The sequence below is a fragment of the Nomascus leucogenys genome, chromosome X, assembly GCF_006542625.1.
Source record: "Nomascus leucogenys isolate Asia chromosome X, Asia_NLE_v1, whole genome shotgun sequence".
NCBI classification, from domain to species: domain Eukaryota; kingdom Metazoa; phylum Chordata; class Mammalia; order Primates; family Hylobatidae; genus Nomascus; species Nomascus leucogenys.
The window spans coordinates 43,782,794-43,801,168 of record NC_044406.1 but is presented as its reverse complement, the minus strand read 5'-3'; positions in this window follow the sequence as shown (position 1 = coordinate 43,801,168).

The following is an 18,375-nucleotide window of genomic DNA, read 5'->3' as shown; positions in this document are numbered from 1 at the left end:
GTAAGTCTATTAACTTACATTTCACAAAAAAGAATTTTTTACTTAAAAATGTATTTCCAACTTTATTTTTACATTTCAAACCTACAGAAAAGTTGACAGTGAACACTCATATACCCTGCACTTAAGTTCGCCAGTTGTTTTATTTTGAATTTTTAAAATTTTTTTAGAGGTGGGGTCTTGCTCTTTTGCCTAGGCTAGAGTGCAGTGGTGTGATCTCGGTTCACTGCAACCTCCGCCACTGGGCTCAAGTGATCCTCCCGCCTAAGCCTCCTGAATAGCTGGGACTACAGGCATAAGCCACCATGCCCAGCTAATTTTTTGTAGAAATGGGGTTTCACCATGTTGCCTAGGCTGGTCTCAAACTCCTGAGCTCAATCAGTTCGCCCAACTCGGCCTCCCAGGGTGCTGGGATTACAGGCGTGAGCCACCATGCGCAGCCTGGATTCACTCGTTGTTAATATTTGATCACATTTGCTTTCTTTCCAGACCATAGGATAATTGTTGACATGGCTGCATAGCATTCCATTCTTTGGATGGCCTCAGATTTTTGAGCCACTCCTCTGTCACTGGATATTTGAATGTGTTCAGATATTTTCATTGTTAAAACCAGGATGGGATAACAGTCTTTGCTGTCAAATTTTTGTGCGGAGCCGTGATTATTTCCTTGTGATAAATTCCTAGAAGTAGAATTTATAGATTTTTTTTGAGACAGAGTCTCACTTTGTTGCCAAGGCTGGAGTGTAGTGGTGTGATCTCTGCTCATGGCAACCTCCGCCTCCCGGGTTCAAGTGATTGTTCTGCTTCAGCCTCTGGAGTAGCTAGGACTACGGGCACACACTACCACGCCACCTAGCTAATTTTTGTATTTTTAATAGACACAGGGTTTCATCATGTTGGCCAGGCTGGTCTCGAACTCGTGGCCTCAAGTGATCTGCCCACCTCGGCCTCCCAGGGCGCTGGGATTACAGGCATGAGCCACCTCACCCGGCCGAATTTATGGATTTAAGGGAGGTCACTGCATTGTAAATCAAGTGTTGAGTGACAGTGGTATGCATGACAGTGAACCTCCTCATCTAAGCTCTGTATCAGGGGTCAGCAAATTATGGCCCCTGGTTTGCTGGCCCTTCACAGTTTCCTATAGCCTGCAAACTAGGAATACTATTTACATCTTTAAAGGGCTTGAGAAAAGTAAAAATAATATTTTGTGACACATCAAAATTATATGAAATTTGCATTTTAGTGTCCATTAATAAAATTTTCTTGGAACACAAGTCTCACTCATGCGTTTACATATTGTCTGTTACGGCTTTCACGCTATAACGGCAGAGTTGAGTAGTTGCCAAAGAGACCATATGGTATGGACATCCTAAAGTATTTACTATCTGGCCTTTTACAGAAAAGGTATGCTAACCGCTGCTCTGTACAATGTCTGTCACCAATACAGAGGTTGGAGCTTTAACCGGGTGGGTCTCCCTGGCTTCCACTGGCAACCTCTTAACCTGGCTTATGGGTGCACATTTTCAGGCTGGTGCTTCTGGGAGATATGAGAGACACAGTCAGCCTGTTTCCAGCTCCAAGATGTGAGATGGACTGTGTCTCTTATGTCTGCATTTGCATCTTCTCTCCTTTCCATCCAACTTCCTGCCCCCAGCTCTGACTCATAGGTCTCTGTCTTTTCCTTTTCCCAAGAAGAGCAAGAAATGACTAAGGCCCAGGGGAGGCTGCATTTCCCTGGTAGCTAATGATGTAGAACATCTTGCCATGTGCTTATTTGTCATCTACGTGTCGTTTATGGTGAAATGTCTCTTCACATTCTTTGCTCATTTACCAAATGGATTGCTTGAAAAAAAAAAAAAAAAAACTTGAGTTTTGAGAGTTCTTTACATATTCTAGGTATGAGTTCTTTGTCAGATACGTGGTTTGCAAATATTTCCTCCCAGGCTGTAGTTTGTCTTTTTGTCCTCTTAACAAGGTCTTTGTTAGAGCAAACACGTTTAATTTTGAAGTCTAGTTTATTGATTTAAAAACATTTTTTGGATCATGCTTTTGTTGTTGTCTCTAAGGACTCTTCACAAGCCCTAGCTCCCAAAGACGTTCTCCTGTGTTTTATTTTTAAAGTTTTTTAATTTTATGTTTGACATTTAAATCTGTGATCTGTTTTTAAAAAACAGCTTTATTGAGATGTAATTCACATACAATAAAACCCACACATTTGAAGTATACAGTTCAGCAGTTTTTAATATATTCACAGAGTTGTACGAACATCACCACAATCTAACTTTATTTTTTTAATAATTTTTTTTTTTTTTTTGAGACAGGGTCTCACGCTGTCACCCAGGCTGGAGTGCAATGGTGGGATCTTGGCTCGCTATACAGCCTCAACCTCTCGAACGCAAGCGATCCTCCCTGCCTCACCCCCTCAAGTAGCTGAGACTATAGGCATGTGCCACCACGCCGGCTAAGTTTTGTATTGTTTGTAGAGACGGAGTTCCGCTGTGTTACCCAGGCAGGTCTTGAACTCCTGAGCTCATTCGATCCACCCACCTCGGCCTCCCAAAGTACTGGGGTTACAGGCGTGAGGCACCGCGCCCAGCAATCTAGAGTATTTTCATCACCCCAAATAGAACTCCTGTGCCCACTCCTCATGTGTTCTCCCCACCCCAGCCCTAAGCAACCACAAATTTAATTTCATCTGTATAAATTTGTGTATTCTTCACATTTCAATAAATAGAATCATATACACTATATGGCCTTTTATGCCTGGCTTCTTTCACTTAGCATAATGTTTTTAAGTTTCATTTGTCCATGTTATAACACTTATTAGTACTTTATTCCTTTCTATGGCTGAATAATAGTCCCTTGTGCGTATATGCCACATTTTGTTTATTTCTCTTACCAATTTCAGTAAAATGTAAAGTCCTTACTCCTTTTAAGTCCCTTTTCCTCCCCCTTTATAACATTAAATGTTAAATAAATATTTCCTCTCTCTATATTGGGAATCATCTCAATGTTGTAATTTATACTTCAACCATCAAGCACCATTTAATAAACTTGAGAGGGAAAATAAAGTCTATTTATTGAAATTTTTGCTCCTTTTGTTGTTTTCCTTTCTGATGTTCCAAGATTCCTTCTTATATCATTGCCCTTCTGTTGTAAGGATTTTCTTTAGCCATTCTTTCAAGGTAAGTCTGCTGGTAACACATTCTCTTAGTTTTCCTTCATCTGAGAATGTCTTGATCTCACCATCATTCCTAAGGACATTTCTGCCAGCTAAAGAATTCTTGGTTGGTATTCCTTTTATGTCATCTCTTGAAAACTGTTGTGCCATTTCCTTCTGGCCTCCATGTTTTCCGATGAGAAATTCACTGTCATTAAAATTATTTTTCTTATGTAGATAAGATGTCGTTTCCTCCTGCTTTCAAGAATTTTTATTTGTCTTTAGGCCAGGCATAATGGCTTGTAATCCCAGCAATTTGGGAGGCTGAGGTGGGCAGAGCACTTGAGGCCAGGCACTCGAGACTAGACTGGCCAATATGGTGAAATTCCCATCTCTACTAAAAATACAAAAATTAGCTGGACGTGGAGGCACGTGCCTGTAATCCCAGCTACTCAGGAGGCTGAGGCAGGAGAATCGCTGGAACCCAGGAGGCAGAGGTTGCAGTGAGCTGAGATCATGCCCCTCATGCCCCTGCACTCCAGCCTGGGCAACAGAGCAAGACTCTGTCTCAAAAAAAATTTTTTCTTTGACTTTAGTTTTCAAAAGTTTGACTCTGATGTGCCTCAGCATGGATATCTTTATGTTTATCCTGTTTAGGGTTTGCTCATCCTTTTGAATCTGTTTGTATTCAACAGGTTTATATTTTTAGCCAAATATGGCAAAATTTCAGACATTGTTTCTTTGAATACCTTTTCAGCTCTTTCCTCTATCTTCTCTCTTTCCTGGACTTTGATAACACAAATGATCGAATTTTTGGTTCCACTGGTCCCTGAGGCTCTATTCATTGGTTTTCAGTCTACTTTTCTCTGTTGTTTGAAGTAGTTTCTATTGTTCTATCTTCATGTTTCGTGATTCTTTCTTGTGTCCTCTTCATTCTGCCTTTGAACCCATTCATTGAGCTTTAGATTCAGTTATTGTGAGACAAAGTACCATATGTAAGAAGCTATGTTTGCTCATTCAGCTTACCAGCAGAATTTCACAAAATCCCTTATCAGTAGAATTTTACAAAGCCCCTGACTCAGTGACTCAGCACCACCCGCTGGAAGAATGTTCTGAAGATGATCAGCAGGATGGAGGACAGCCTGCCGTGTCCCTTGTGTGAATCACAGCAGTTTTAGAAAGGATAAGTTCAACGATCCTAATCCTGGCCTCTTCCTATACAGAAGATAACGTCTGACAGGATTAATAATTAGGCCTCTGTAATCTATAACCAGATGTGCCCTCATACCCAAGCCTTGATGTGATTTTGCTCTAACGTAACTTCTGAGCACATTTGATGTAACTTCTAAGCTACATGCAGAGCTGCCACCACCTGTGTTTAAACTATGGCCTAAAACAGTTGGAGCAGTTTAACAGAAACTCTCTGAAAGACTCTCTCCGGTTGCAATCTTCAGTAAGAGTTCTGAATAAAATTAACTTAGGCCAGGCACGGTGGCTCACACCTGTCATCCCAGCACTTTGGGAGGCTGAGGCGAGCGGATCTCTTGAGTTCAGAAGTTCAAGACCAGCCTAGGCAACATAGCCAAACCCCGTCTCCACAAAAATACAAAAATTGGCCGGGTACAGTGGCGCATACCTCTAGTCCCAGCTACTCAGAAGGCTGAGGTGGGAGGCTTGCTTGAGCCCAAGAGATGGAGTCTGTCTGCAGTGAGCCGACATTGTGCCGCTGCACTCCAGCCTGGGTGACAGAAACCCTGTCTCAAAATAATAATAATAATAATAATAATAACTTTAATTCTTTAAAAGCCTGATTTTTTTCTTTAGTTGACAGTATTTTTCAGTTCTAAAATTTTCATTTGGAAATTTTATGATGGCAGAGCCCTCATGAACTAATCACCTTCCAAAGGCCACACCTCTTAATACTGCTACATTAGGGATTAAGTTCCGATCTACTAATATTGGGAAATACGTTCAGACTATAGCAGGCCCCCTCCATTTTCTCCTGAACATGCATGCAGATTTGCTCATGTGCAGTCTTTCCAGACCACTTGGGATAAGTGGGATCTTATTAAGGCCTTTTTTGCCTGTCTCATTCCCTGTATCTCCCTGTTAAATTTATTACTGAACCGTTGATTTATTACTTACCCCAGTCAGTATCAAGACCTCCGAATGTCTCTGATATTGACCTTTCCTGGTTGTTAGCCACTGAGATCACTGTTGTTTTATTGTTTGTTTGTTTGTTTTAAGACAGAGTCTGACTCTGTTGCCTGGGCTGGAGTGCAGTGGTGCAATCTTGGCTCACTGCAACCTCAGCCTCCCGGGTTCAAGCAATTCTCGTGCCTCAGCCTCCTGAGTAGCCTGGATTACAGGCGTGCTCCTCCATGCCTGGCTAATTTTTGTATTTTTAGTACAGACAGCGTTTTACCATGTTGGCCAGGCTGATCTTGAACTCTTGACCTCAAGTGATCCACCCCCGCTTGGCCTCCCAAAGTGCTGGGATTACAGGTGTGAGCCACTGCACCCTGCCTGAGATCACTGTTGTGTTGTGTTGTTTTGTTTTGTTTTATTTTATTTTATTTTATTATTATTTTATTTATTTTATTTTGAGATTAAGTCTCGGCTCACTGCAACCTCTGCCTCCCAGGCTCAAGCGATTCTCCTGCCTCAGCCTGAGATCACTGTTGTTTTAAGTTTTGCTCCTGTGCATAGAATTTTCCTCACTGCTCTAAATAAAGTCAGCCCTCTCCTGCAGCAGAGCTGCTGGTTCTTTGGGTCTGCCCTTTCTTGGTGGAGCTTCTGTGCCTCAGAGCTGGAGGAGATAGTAACAGCTCTAGATTAAAACACCACAGGCACCTACTGTTCTTACTGAGATCTGAGCTTCAGTAGATTTTCTTTTACTTTTTCCTATCAGAGCTTGTCAGAACACTTAATATATTGATTTTTAAAAATATTTTATTTTTTGTGGGTACACAGGTGTATATATTTATGGGGTACATGACATATTTTGATACAGGCATACAATGTATAAAAATCACATCAGGGTAAATGGAGTATCCATCACCTCAATCATTTAGCCTTTCTTTGTGTACAAACAATCCAATTATAGTCTCAGTTATTTTGAAATGTACAATAAATTATTGTTGACTGTAGTCACCCTGTTGTGCTATCAAATACTAGATCTTATTCATTCTATCTAATTATATTTTTGTACACATTAGCCATCCCCACTTCTCCTGCAACCCCACCACCCTTCCTGGCCTCTGGTAACCATCATTCTATTCTTTATCTCCATGAGTCCAATCGCATTAATTTTTAGCTCCCACAAATAAGTGAGAACATGTGAAGTGTGTCTTTTTGTGCCTGGCTTATTTCACTTAATATCTTCCAGTTCCATGCATGTTGTTGCAAATGACAGGATCTCATTCTTTTTTTGTGGCTGAATAGCACTCCATTGTGCATATGTACCACATTTCCTTTATCCATTCATCTGTTGACAGACACTTAGGCTCCTTCCAAATCTTGGCTATTGTGAACAGTACTGCAATAAACATTGAAGTGCAGATATCTCTTCAGTATACAGATTTTCTTTCTTTCTTTCTCTCTCTCTTTCTTTTTTTCTTTTCTTTCTTTCATACAGGGTCTCACTCTGTCACCCAGGTTGGAGTGCAATGGCTTGATCTTGGCTTGCTGCAGCCTTGACCTCCTAAGCTCAAACAATCCTCCCGCCTCAGCTTCTTGAGTAGCTGGGACTACAGGCATGTGCCACCATGCCAGGCTAATTTATAGATACATATATCTAATATATATATTAGAGACGGGTTTCATCATGTTGCCCAGGCTTAGGATTATGTTTTCTATTTCTGTGAATAATGTCATTGGTATTTTGACAGGGGTTGCATTGAATCTGTAGATTGCTTTTGGTAGTATGGTCATTTTAACAATATTGATTCTTCCAATCCATGAATATGGAATATGTCTCCATTTTTTGTGTCCTCTTCAATTTCTTTGTTTCACAGTTTTATTGTGGAGATATTTCACTTCTTTGGCTAAGTTTATTCCTAGGTATTTTATTTTATTTGTAGGTATTGTAAATGGGATTACTTTGCTGACTTCTTTTTCAGATGCTTTGTTGTTGGCATATAGAAATGTTATTGATTTTTGTATGTTGATTTTGTATTCTGCAACTTGACTGAATTTGTTTATTCTAGTAGTTTTTTGGTGGAGTCTTTAGGCTTTTCTAACTGTAAGAACATATCATCTGCAAACAAGGATAATTTGACTTTTTCCTTTCCAATTCAGATGCCCTTTATTTCTTTTTCTTGTCTGATTGCTCTAGCTAGGACTCCCAGGACTATGTTGAATAACAGTGGTGAAAGTGGGCATCCTTGTCTTGTTCCAGATCTTAGAGGAAAAGCTTTCAGTTTTTCTCCATTTGGTATGATACTAGCTGTGGGTCTGCCACATATGGCTTTTATTATGTTGAGGTGTGTTCCTTCTATACCCAGTTTTTTGAAGGTTTTTGTCATGAAGGGATGTTGAATTTTATCAAATGCTTTTTAGCATCAGTTGAAATGATCATTTGGTTTTTGTCATAACCAACAATTGAAGCGAAAACTAATAAAATGCTACACTTTAACTTCATTCCCCAGCTATTAAACTTTTTGTTGTTTCTATTTATAGCTTATTATACTGTCTGTATCTTGAAAAGTTGTGGTATTATTATTTTTGATAGGTTCATCTTTTAGTCTTTCTACTCAAGATAGGAGTAGTTTACATACTGCTGTTACATTGTTACACTATTCTGTGTTTTCTGTGTACTTATTAGTACCAGTGAGTTTTGCACCTTCATGTTTGAAGGATATTTTTACTGAATATACTATTATAGGGTAAAAGATGTTTTTCCTTCAACACTTTAAATATGTCATGCCACTGTTTCCTGGCCTGTAAGGTTTTTTGTCTCCTCTGACTGTATATTTTCAAATAGCCTGTGTTCAAGCTCACTAATTCTTTTTCTGCTTGATCAATTCTGCTCTTAAGTGACTCTGATGAATTCTTCAGTATATTAATTGCATTTTTCATCTCCAGAATTTCTGCTTGATTCTTTTTATTTCAATCTCTTTGTTAAATTTATCTGATAGAATTTCAAATTCCTTCCCTGGGTTACCTTGAATTTTGTTGAGCTTCCTCAAAACAGCTATTTTGAATTCTCTATCTGAAAGGTCACGTATCTCTGCCTCTCCAGGATTGGTTCCTGGTGCCTTATTTAGTTCATTTGGTGAGGTCACGTTTTCCTGGATGGCCTTAATGCTTGAGGATGTTCATTGGTGTCTGGACATTGAAAAGTTAGGTATTTATTGTAGTCTTTGCAGCCTGGACTTGTTTATACCTGTCCTTTTTGGGAAGGCTTTGCAAGTATTCGAAAGAACTTGAGTTTTGTGATCTAAGTCTTTGGCCACTGCAGTCATATCTGCATTAGAGAGCACCCTGAGCTGAGTAATGCTGTGACTTTTGCAGAATGGTAGAGGTAGCTCTTTGGTGATCTTGGGTAAGACCCAAGATAATTCCCTGTATTGCCAGGCAGAGACTCTTGCTCTCTTCCCTTACTTTTCCCCAAACAAATGAAGTCTCTCTGTCTGTGCTGAGCTGCCTGTAGCTGGAGGAGGGGTGACACAAGCACCTCTGTGTTTACAACAACTAGGACTTTGCTGGGTCAGACCCAAAGCCAGCACAGCACTGGGTCTTGCCCAAGGTCCGTGGTGTCCATTGCCTGGGTACCGCCTATGTTCACCCAAGGCCCAAGGACTCTATAGTCAGCAGGTGGTGAATCCAGCCAGGCTTGTGTATTTCCTTTTGGGCGGTGAGTTCCCCCAGGCCCCAGGCAGGTTCAGAGATGCCATCCAGGAGCCATGGCCTGGAGTCAGGAACCTTAGGAATCGACCTAGTGCTCTATTCTACTGTGGTGGAGCTGGCACCCAAGTTGTAAGACAAAGTCCTTCCTACTCATGCTTCCCCTTTCTTCAAGCAAGGACGTCTCTCCCTGTGGCTACCACCACTCTAGGCTTGCAGAAGGTATTGCCTGGCTACTGTTGATGTTCATTCGAGGCCCAAGAGCTTGTCAGTCAGCTTGTGGTGAATGCTGCCAGTCCTGAGTCTCTTCCTTCAGGGCAATGGACTCCCCTCTGGCCCAAGGCAGGTCAAGGAGCCAAGGCCTGGAATCAGGGACCCCAGGAGCCTAGTTGCTGCTCTACCCCACTGTGGCTAAGCTGGTACCCAAGCTGCAAGACAAAGTCCCCTTCACTCTTCTCTCTTCTTTCCTCAAGCAGAAGGAGTCGCTCCCCATAGCCACCACAGCTGGGAATGTGCCGGGTCACACCTGATGCCAGCATGGTTCTGAATCTCACCCAATGCCCATGGTGAGTAGTGCCTGGCTATCACCTCTAAGTATTCAGGGCCTAATGGCTCTTTAGTCAGTAGGTGATGACTCCTTCCAGGACTGGATCCTTCCCTTCAAGGCAGCAGGTTCCTTTCTGGCCTAGGGTGTGTCTAAAATGCCTGGGAGCTAGGGCCTGGAATGGGGGCCTCAGAATTCTGCCTGGTATCCTATTCTACTGTGGCCGAGCTGGTATCCAAGTTGCAAGACTTTAACTCTTCCCTCTCCTCTCCCCAGGCAGAGGGTAAGAGTCTCTCCCAGAGCTCCAAGCTGTGCTGCCTGGGGTTAGGAGAGGGGTGACACAAGTACTCCCTTGGCCACCCCAGCTGCTGTCTCACTAGGTCACATGCACCCCAAGTCCATTGGCTCTAAGCTCAGCACAGCACCAGGACTTGCCTAGGAATTGCAGTCCTTGTGGCCTAGACTGCCTTTCAAGTTTATTTAAAACCCCAGAGTTTTTATTTATATTTTTTATTTTGCTTTAAGTTCCAAGATGCACGTACAGAACGTGCAGGTTTGTTACATAGGTATACATGTGCCATGGTGGTTTGCTGCACCTATTGACCTGTCATCTAAGTTCCCTCCCCTTGCCCCCTACCCCCTGACAGGCCCTGGTGTGTGATGTTCCCCTCCTTGTGTCCATGTGTTCTTATTGTTTAACTCCCACTTATGAGTGAGAACATGCAGTGTTTGGTTTTCTGTTCCTGTGTTAGTTTGCTGAGGATGATGGCTTCCAGCTTCATCCATGTCCCTGCAAAGGACATGATTTCATTCCTTTTTATGGCTGCATAGTATTCCATGGTGTATGTGTACCACATTTCCTTTATCCGGTCTATCATTGATGGGCATTTGGGTTGGTTCCATGACTTGGCTATTGTGAATAGTGCTGCAATAAACATATGCATGCATGTGTCTTTATAGTAGAATGATTTATATTCCTTTGGGTATCTACCCAGTAATGAGATTGCTGGGTCAAATGGTATTTCTGGTTCTAGATCCTTGAGGAATCGCCATACTGTCTTCCACAATGGTTGAACTAATTTATATTCCCACCAACAGTGTAAAATAACACCACACATCTACAACCATCTGATCTTCGACAAACCTGACAAAAACAAGCAATGGGGAAAGGATCTCTTATTTGATAAATGGTGCTGGGAAAACTGCCTAGCCATATGTAGAAAACTGAAACTAGACCTCTTCCTTACACTTTATACAAAAATTAACTCAAGATGGATTAAAGACTTAAATGTAAAACCCCAAACCATAAAAACCCTAGAAGAAAACCTAGGCAATACCATTCACGACATAGGCATGGGCAAAGACTTCATGACTAATACACCAAAAGCAATTGCAACAAAAGCAAAGAAATGGGATCTAATTAAACTAAAGAGCTTCTGCACAGCAAAAGAAACTATCATCAGAGTGAACAGGTAACCTACAGAATGGGAGAAAATTTTTGCAATCTACCCACGTGACAATGGTCTAATATCCAGAATTTACAAGGAACTTAAACAAATTTACAAGAAAAAACAAATAACCCCATCAAAAAGTGGGCAAAGGATATGAACAGACGCTTCTCAAAAGAAGACATTTACGTGGCCAACAAAAATATGAAAAAAAGCTCCACATCAATGTCCTCATTAGAGAAATGCAAATCAAAACCATGAGATGCCATCTCATGCCAGTCAGAATGGTGATTATTAAAAAGTCAAGAAACAATAGATGCTGGTGAGGCTGTGGAGAAATAGGAACCCCAGAGTATTTTAGCCAGTGATGGCAGAGCTTGCTGGAACTCAGGTTTTGATTGCTGGGATGGATGTCTTCTGGTTAGGGCTCATCTAAATGCTCCCTCCATAGACGCCGGCTGAGTTCTGCCCCATGTTGCTTTTCGCTGTGACAGGGCAGCGCTGATTTCCAATGCAAAGTCCCACATTCACTGTGTTCTCCCTTCCTCAAGCACACAGATTCTCTCTGTGCACCACGTGGCCACTGCCAGATGGTGAGGGAGGGGTAGTGTAGGTGATTCAAGACTGTCTTTCCTACCTTCTTTAGTGCCTCTTTCCTTAAAATAATATTAAAACCAAGTACTGTGACTGCTTACCTGCTTTTTGGTTCTTATGAAGGTGCTTTTCTGTGTGTATAGTTGTTCAATTTGGTGTTCCGGTCAGGGGACAATCAGTGGAGGCTTCTAGTTGGCCATCTTGCTCTGCTTCCAAGCCTCAGTAGATTTTCTTGAATAACCACTTCTCGATTTGTTATATTACCTTGGTAAATTTCCAGAGTCTTTAACTGGTTGTTTTTGGCAATTTTGTCCACTTTTGTTACTGCGTTTTGTGGAGAGGATTGCCAAGCTCCTTAGTCAACCTTTCCAGATGTCTCTCCCTTCCTTGTAACTAGAATTTTGACTGCATCACTTAAAAAGTGTTAGTATGTTTCACAAAAATGTGTACCAGTATGAATTAGCAGTTTATTTATTTATTTATTTGTTTGTTTGTTTATTTTTAAAGATGGAGTCTTGCTCTGTTGCTCAGGCTGGAGTGCAGTGGCGCAATCTTGGCTCACTGCAACCTCCGCCTCCCTGGTTCAAGCCATCCTCCGGCCTCAGCCTCCCAAGTAGCTGGGATTACAGGCATGCACCACCACGCCTGGGTAATTTTTTTATTTTTAGTAGAGGTGGGGTTTCGCCATGTTGGCCAGGCTGGTTTCAAACTCCTGACCTCAGGTAATCTGCCCGCCTTGGCCTCCCAAATTGCTGGGATTACAGGCGTGAGCCACTGCTCCCAGCCTTTGCCCATTTTTTAGTTGGGTTATTTATTTATTTTGTTTTAGCAAAGTGTAAGAGTTCTTTATGTGTGCTTTTTGTGCCATATCTGAGAAACCATCAAGGGGCAGGATTTGAATACATATCTGGCTCCAGCATTCATGTTCTTAACCATTACACCACGCTGCCTGTCTTGAATTAGCAGTTTAGATATAAATGATTTATGTATGTTGTGACTTAGACTCTTGATTTATTCCAAACATGCTTAGTCACCACGCAGTATGTGTATTTTCACATGTGTATTTGTATATATGTGATGATTGTGACACGTAAGAATGGTTATTGCATTATTCCCAACAATAGAAGATAATGGTTTGAAGCAGCAATAAGTGAGTACTATTATTGCTTTCCTTATTTATGGTGCCCTTATTTCAGTGATGACATTCTCTGTCTTTTTTGCCCATCACTTTTGTTTAATATTCTTTCCTCACTTCTAGAAAAAAATGTGTTTCTTCTTTAATATCTGATATGGTTAATGACAGAGCAGGAGCACCGTCATCTTGGACAAACACCGCCACTCTAAATTCCAGCTCCCTTTCTAGCCTCATGCATTTCAAGGAAATCACTTCTTTTCTAACTACAAGCAGCCAGAAAAGAGCAGACAGTAAAACACAGATAAGACAGCTCAGACACAGAGGGAGGCGGGGAGGAAGTCTCCTGGGTAACTGCCGAACTTCACCCTCATACAATGGACCCCAGTAAAACAGTGGGCCTTACTAAGCACATTCCTTTCCCTTCAGGTGCACTAAGATAGGGAAGCTAAAAGTAGACTAGGAAGATGTATGGGAACAGACACAAAACTCTCCCTCCCAGATAAGCAAAACGAAGAGACACAGAAGCAGTCCAAGCCTCTGATAAACTCTCCCACCCTAAATCCTTAAAAACTCTTAGTCTGTAAGAGAGTGGGCTCTGATCTAACTTGGCCAGAATTCTCTGTCAGGTTTGTTTTCTCTAAAATAAACCTGTCCTTGACTGTTGAGCCACCTTTCATGTTTCTTTCCTCTTTCATTAATTCTTAGTTAGGCTTTGTGTTCCCCACCCAAATCTTATCTTGAATTGTAATCCCCATAATCCCCACGTGTCAAGGGAGAGACCAGGTGGAGGTAATTGAATTGAATCATGGAGGCAGTTTCCTCCATGCGGTTTTCATGTTAGCGAGTGAGTTCTCACGAGATCTGATGGTTTTACAAGGGGCTCTTCCCCTTTCACTTGGCACTTCTCCTTCCTGCCGCCTCGTGAAGACAGTGCCTTGCTTCCCCTTTGCCTTCTGCCATAATTGCAAGTTTCCTGAGGCCTTCCCAGCCATGCTGAGCTGTGAGTTATTTAAGCCTCTTTCCTTTATAAATCACTCAGTCTCAGGCAGTTCTTTATAGCAGCGTGAAAATGGACTAATACAATATCCCTCATAGCAGATGAAATATTGCATCCTTACCATGGACATCTGTGGTTAATCCATTGGTGTAACTTGACAAACATAGTCAGATGGTGTTTAAAATATATTCACACTTACATAAATAGACATCACTTTAAGCTTACTGCACTACTTATTTCTTAGTTACCTTAGATTACGTAACAGGAATATTTTTTTTTGTTTTATTTTTCTATAACCAACTGAAAGAATAAGTCAAATCCCATTCTAGTATGTTCTGAAATTTTTTAAGGCTTTGATGTTAAAAGTTGTCATTCCTTTTCTTTTCTTTTCTCGTTTTTAGAGACAGGGTCTCCCTCTGTTGCCCAGGCTAGAGTGCAGTGGTGCTATCTCCGCTTACTGCAGCCTTGACCTCCTGGGATCAAGCAATCCTCCCACCTCAGCCTCCCAAGTAGCTTGGGCCATAGGCACGTACCATCACACTCAGTTAATTTTTAAAAAGTAGTTATTTCTAAAATGATTTTGTCTAAAATGATTCTCCTACTAACATACGTGATTTTTTTTTGTTTTTATAGAAGTTAAATATTCCCTTTTTTTTGAGACAAGGATTTGCTCTGTTACCTGGGCTGGAGTGCAGTGGCATGATCATAGCTTACTGCAGCCTCTACCTCCTGGATTCAAGCGAGTCTCCTGCCTCTACCTTTCAGTTAGCTAGGACTAAAAGTGTATGCCACCATGCCTGGCTAATTAAAAAAATAATGTTTTTTAGAGACAGGATTTTGCCATGTTGCCCAGGCTGGTCTTGAACTCCTGGCCTCAAGCAATCCTCCCGCCTCAGCCTCCCAGAGTGTTGGGGTTACAGACATGAGCCACTGCACTCAGCCAAATGTAATCCCTGTCACCACAAATATCTGGCTCAGGTTTTCCTTATCTATCTTATAATATTTAAAATTCATAGCTAATGAATTTTAGAATCTTAGTTCTGTTTTCATTAAATAGTCTATTCAACATGTTTAAGTTCTGAAAATGCCTTGATGGACATTAATTGTATACAAATGTCTCAATTTATGGCCTTATAAATGATTTATAATTTGTTTCCTTTTTAAAATGTTGCCATCTGTAATGGTTACATACAAATCCTTTTTTGATTTATTATTTTTATTTATGTTTTTGTTATGTTTGAAACTAAGCACTTGGCTAATTCATCAAAAAATTGCTTTTAAAAAAAGAAGTCTGCCAGTGCACTCGTTTGAAAATTTGATTTTGCCAAATGACTTTTAAAATTTAGTTTTTGCGCAAACACAAAAATAGCAATTATTTGACTTTATAAAGTAAAATATTTCAGATTACTGGCAAATGTTCTTCGAAAGCAAATTTGCTTATGGATAATACAAATAGGATTATTTAGAACCCAGAACATACAGTATAATGACCACATGGTTTAAGACATACGTGTAATTTACTGCTAGACATGTTAGAATCTTCTCTAATGACTATGAGTTGTTAAATTTTAAAAATAATTCTCTAGATAATCCTGATATCTTTTTCTTTATTTTATTGAGGCAATGTGACTAAATAAATAAAAGTTTAGACATTTTATTTCTTTCTGGTTAATTGTTCTTTTTATTCTTTTTTCCATTTTTTGTTTGTTCCTTTTATTCTTATGTAGCAATCATATTTTTGCACTAACAATAACTTTTCAATCATTCGTAGTAAGAAAGTATTTGCCAGGCACTGTTTCAAGGGCTTTCCATGTATTATTTCATTGAATCCCCTCAAAAACCCAATTATGATCCCCATTTTACAGATGAGGAAGATTAGGCAGAGAAAAATGAGGCAACTTGACTGAGGCTACTCTACTAAGTGATAGAGCCCAGATTTGAGCTGGGTTTCTAGCCTCATAGTCCATGCTCTTCACTAATGTGCAACTTGTTGAGCAATTCCTTTGTGCTAGGCACTATTCAAAGCAATGGATCTACAGTAGTGAATAAGACAAAGTCCTTGACCTCATGGTGCTTACATTCTAGTAGCAGGAGTGGTGGGGGTGGGGTGGGAGATTGATGATAAACCAACAAGCAAGTGCAACGGAAGAGCATGTAGAGGGAGACAGAAAAGTGTGGAGGTTGGAGTTTCTATTCTGTACAGGTGGGCAACGAAAACCTCTCAGTTAAGGAATAGGTGAAAAGAGAGCCATGTGAGTTGAGAAAGAGCAAAGGCTCTGAAGCTGTGTGTGGGATCTTCCAGCAACTGCAAGGGCATCAGTGAGTTCAAAGTTGAACACATAAAGGCAAGAATGGAAGAAGGTGAAATCAGAGATGTAGCAGGTCTTGATCTGATAAGGCCTTATAAGTCATTGTAAGGACTTTGCCTTTTTCTACCAATGAGGTAGGATACATTAGAGGGCTTTGATCAGAGATATCAGTGATATCACTTATGCTTTTGAGGAATCCTTATGGCTATCATATTTAAAATTGACTATAGAGGGATGAGGGCAGAAGCAGGAAGGCCAGTTAGGAGACTGCTAGGAAATCCAGATGAAAGATAATACTGGTTTGGACCAGGGTGGCAGCAATGGAGGGAGCAATAAGTTGTCAGATTCTGGATATAATTTCAAGAGAGAACTGACAGTATTTTCTGATGGGTTGGCTGGTATATAAGGGGGAAAAAAAAGAAGTGAAGAATGAGACAAGGCTGGGCATGGTGGCTTATGCCTGTAATTCCAACACTTTGGGAGGCTGAGGCAGGAGGATCACTTGAGGCCAGGAGTTCAAGACCAGCCTGGGCAACATAGACAGATACCATCTCTACAACAAATAAAACAATTAGCAGGGTATGGTGGCGCATGCTTGTGGTCCCAGCTCCTCAGGAGGCTGAGGTGGGAGAATGGCTTGATCCTGGCTGGTTGAGGCTGTAGTGAGTCTTGATCATGCCACTGCACTACAGCCTGGGTGACAGAGCAAGACCATGTCTCTCAAAATAATAATAATGACACAAAAGAAAGGGGCCAAGTGTTTCTGACATGAGCAATGAAAACATCATAGTTTCCATTGCCTTAGGTAGAAACACCGAGGAAGGAGGAGACTTGGCTGGTGGTGGGGAGAGGAATTTGGTTGTTGACATATTAAGTTAGACATTGCCTGCATGGCATCTAAGTGGAAAATGTCTGTGTGCTGTTTTCCATGAATCTGGATGTAGAGGTATAGCTGCAGATATAAATCCGCAGGGATTGGATATGTAAATCGTACTTAAAGTCACAAGACTGGATACTGTCACCTAGGGAGCGCATAGAGGGAGCAAAAAGAAGAGGCTGAGAACTCACCTCTGCGACACTCCCTCTTTTCCAGGTGGCAGAGATCAGGAGCAACCAGCAAATGGGTTTGTGAGAGTGGCGTGTGAGGTAGGAGAAAGAAGAGAAGCGAATCTAGGAAGGCAAGTGATTAGTATGTTTTAAGAAGAGAGGGATCAATTCTATCAAATGCTGACAGGTCGGGTAAGATGAGGAATTACCATTGGATTTCACACCATGAAGGTCATTGGTGATTGTCAAAAACCGATTGAATAGTGAAAGGGGCAGAATCTTCATTGGAGTGGGGCAGAGAGAAAGTGGAAGGATAATAATTGGAGACAGCAAGGATAGACAGCATTTCTTTTTGCCCTTACAGCCTATTTTATCTAATATTAATATAACTATACCAGCCTTTTTTGGGTCAGTATTTATTTGGTATATCTCTTTCCTTTTCTTTCTTTCTTTTTTTTTTTTTTTTTTAGACAGGTTCTTGCTCTGTTGCCCAGGCTGGAGTGCAGTGGCATGATCTCAGCTCACTGCAATCTCTGTCTCCTGGGTTCAAGCGATTCTCCCACCTCAGCCTCCTCAGTAGTTGGGACTACAGGCATGCACCACCAGGCCCAGCTAATTTTTTGTATTTTTGGTAGAGATGGGTTTCGCCATGTTGGCCAGGCTGGTTTCGAACTCCTGGCCTCAAGTGATCCACCCACCTTGGCCTACCAAAGTGCTGGGATTACAGGCGTGAGGCACTGCACCTGGCCTGGTATGTCTTTTTCAATTTTTTTTTATTGTGGTAAAATATACATAACATAAAATTTACAATTTTAACCATGTTTACTTTTCCATTCTTTTATTTTTAACCTTCTGGGAACTTCGGTTTTTGTTTGTGCCTTTTGTAAACAGGTGAAAACTCAGGACAGGATTTAAAATGCTCTAGTCCTTTGCACTATGGGTAAAAATAGTTACAAATATTTATGTAGTTTTGGATGCTTAAAAGCTCAAATAGCCTTTACAAGAATAGATACAGAACAAACGAATTAGAGCAGGGAGAAAATGGAATGAGAGAAAATTAAAAACAAAAAATTTGACAGAGAAAAAGGCAAGAAAGGAAGAAAAAAATAAAAATAGAAAAGGCAGGACAAATAGAATACATTCAATAAGATGGGAGAAATAAATTCAAATATGTTAATAATCATAATAAATGCAATGGATTAAGCTCATCAGCTAAAAGATAAATATTGTCACTGGATTAAAAAATGCAAGTTATAGTCTGTTTTTAGGAGGCATCTAAAGGATAAGGTCAGAAAGG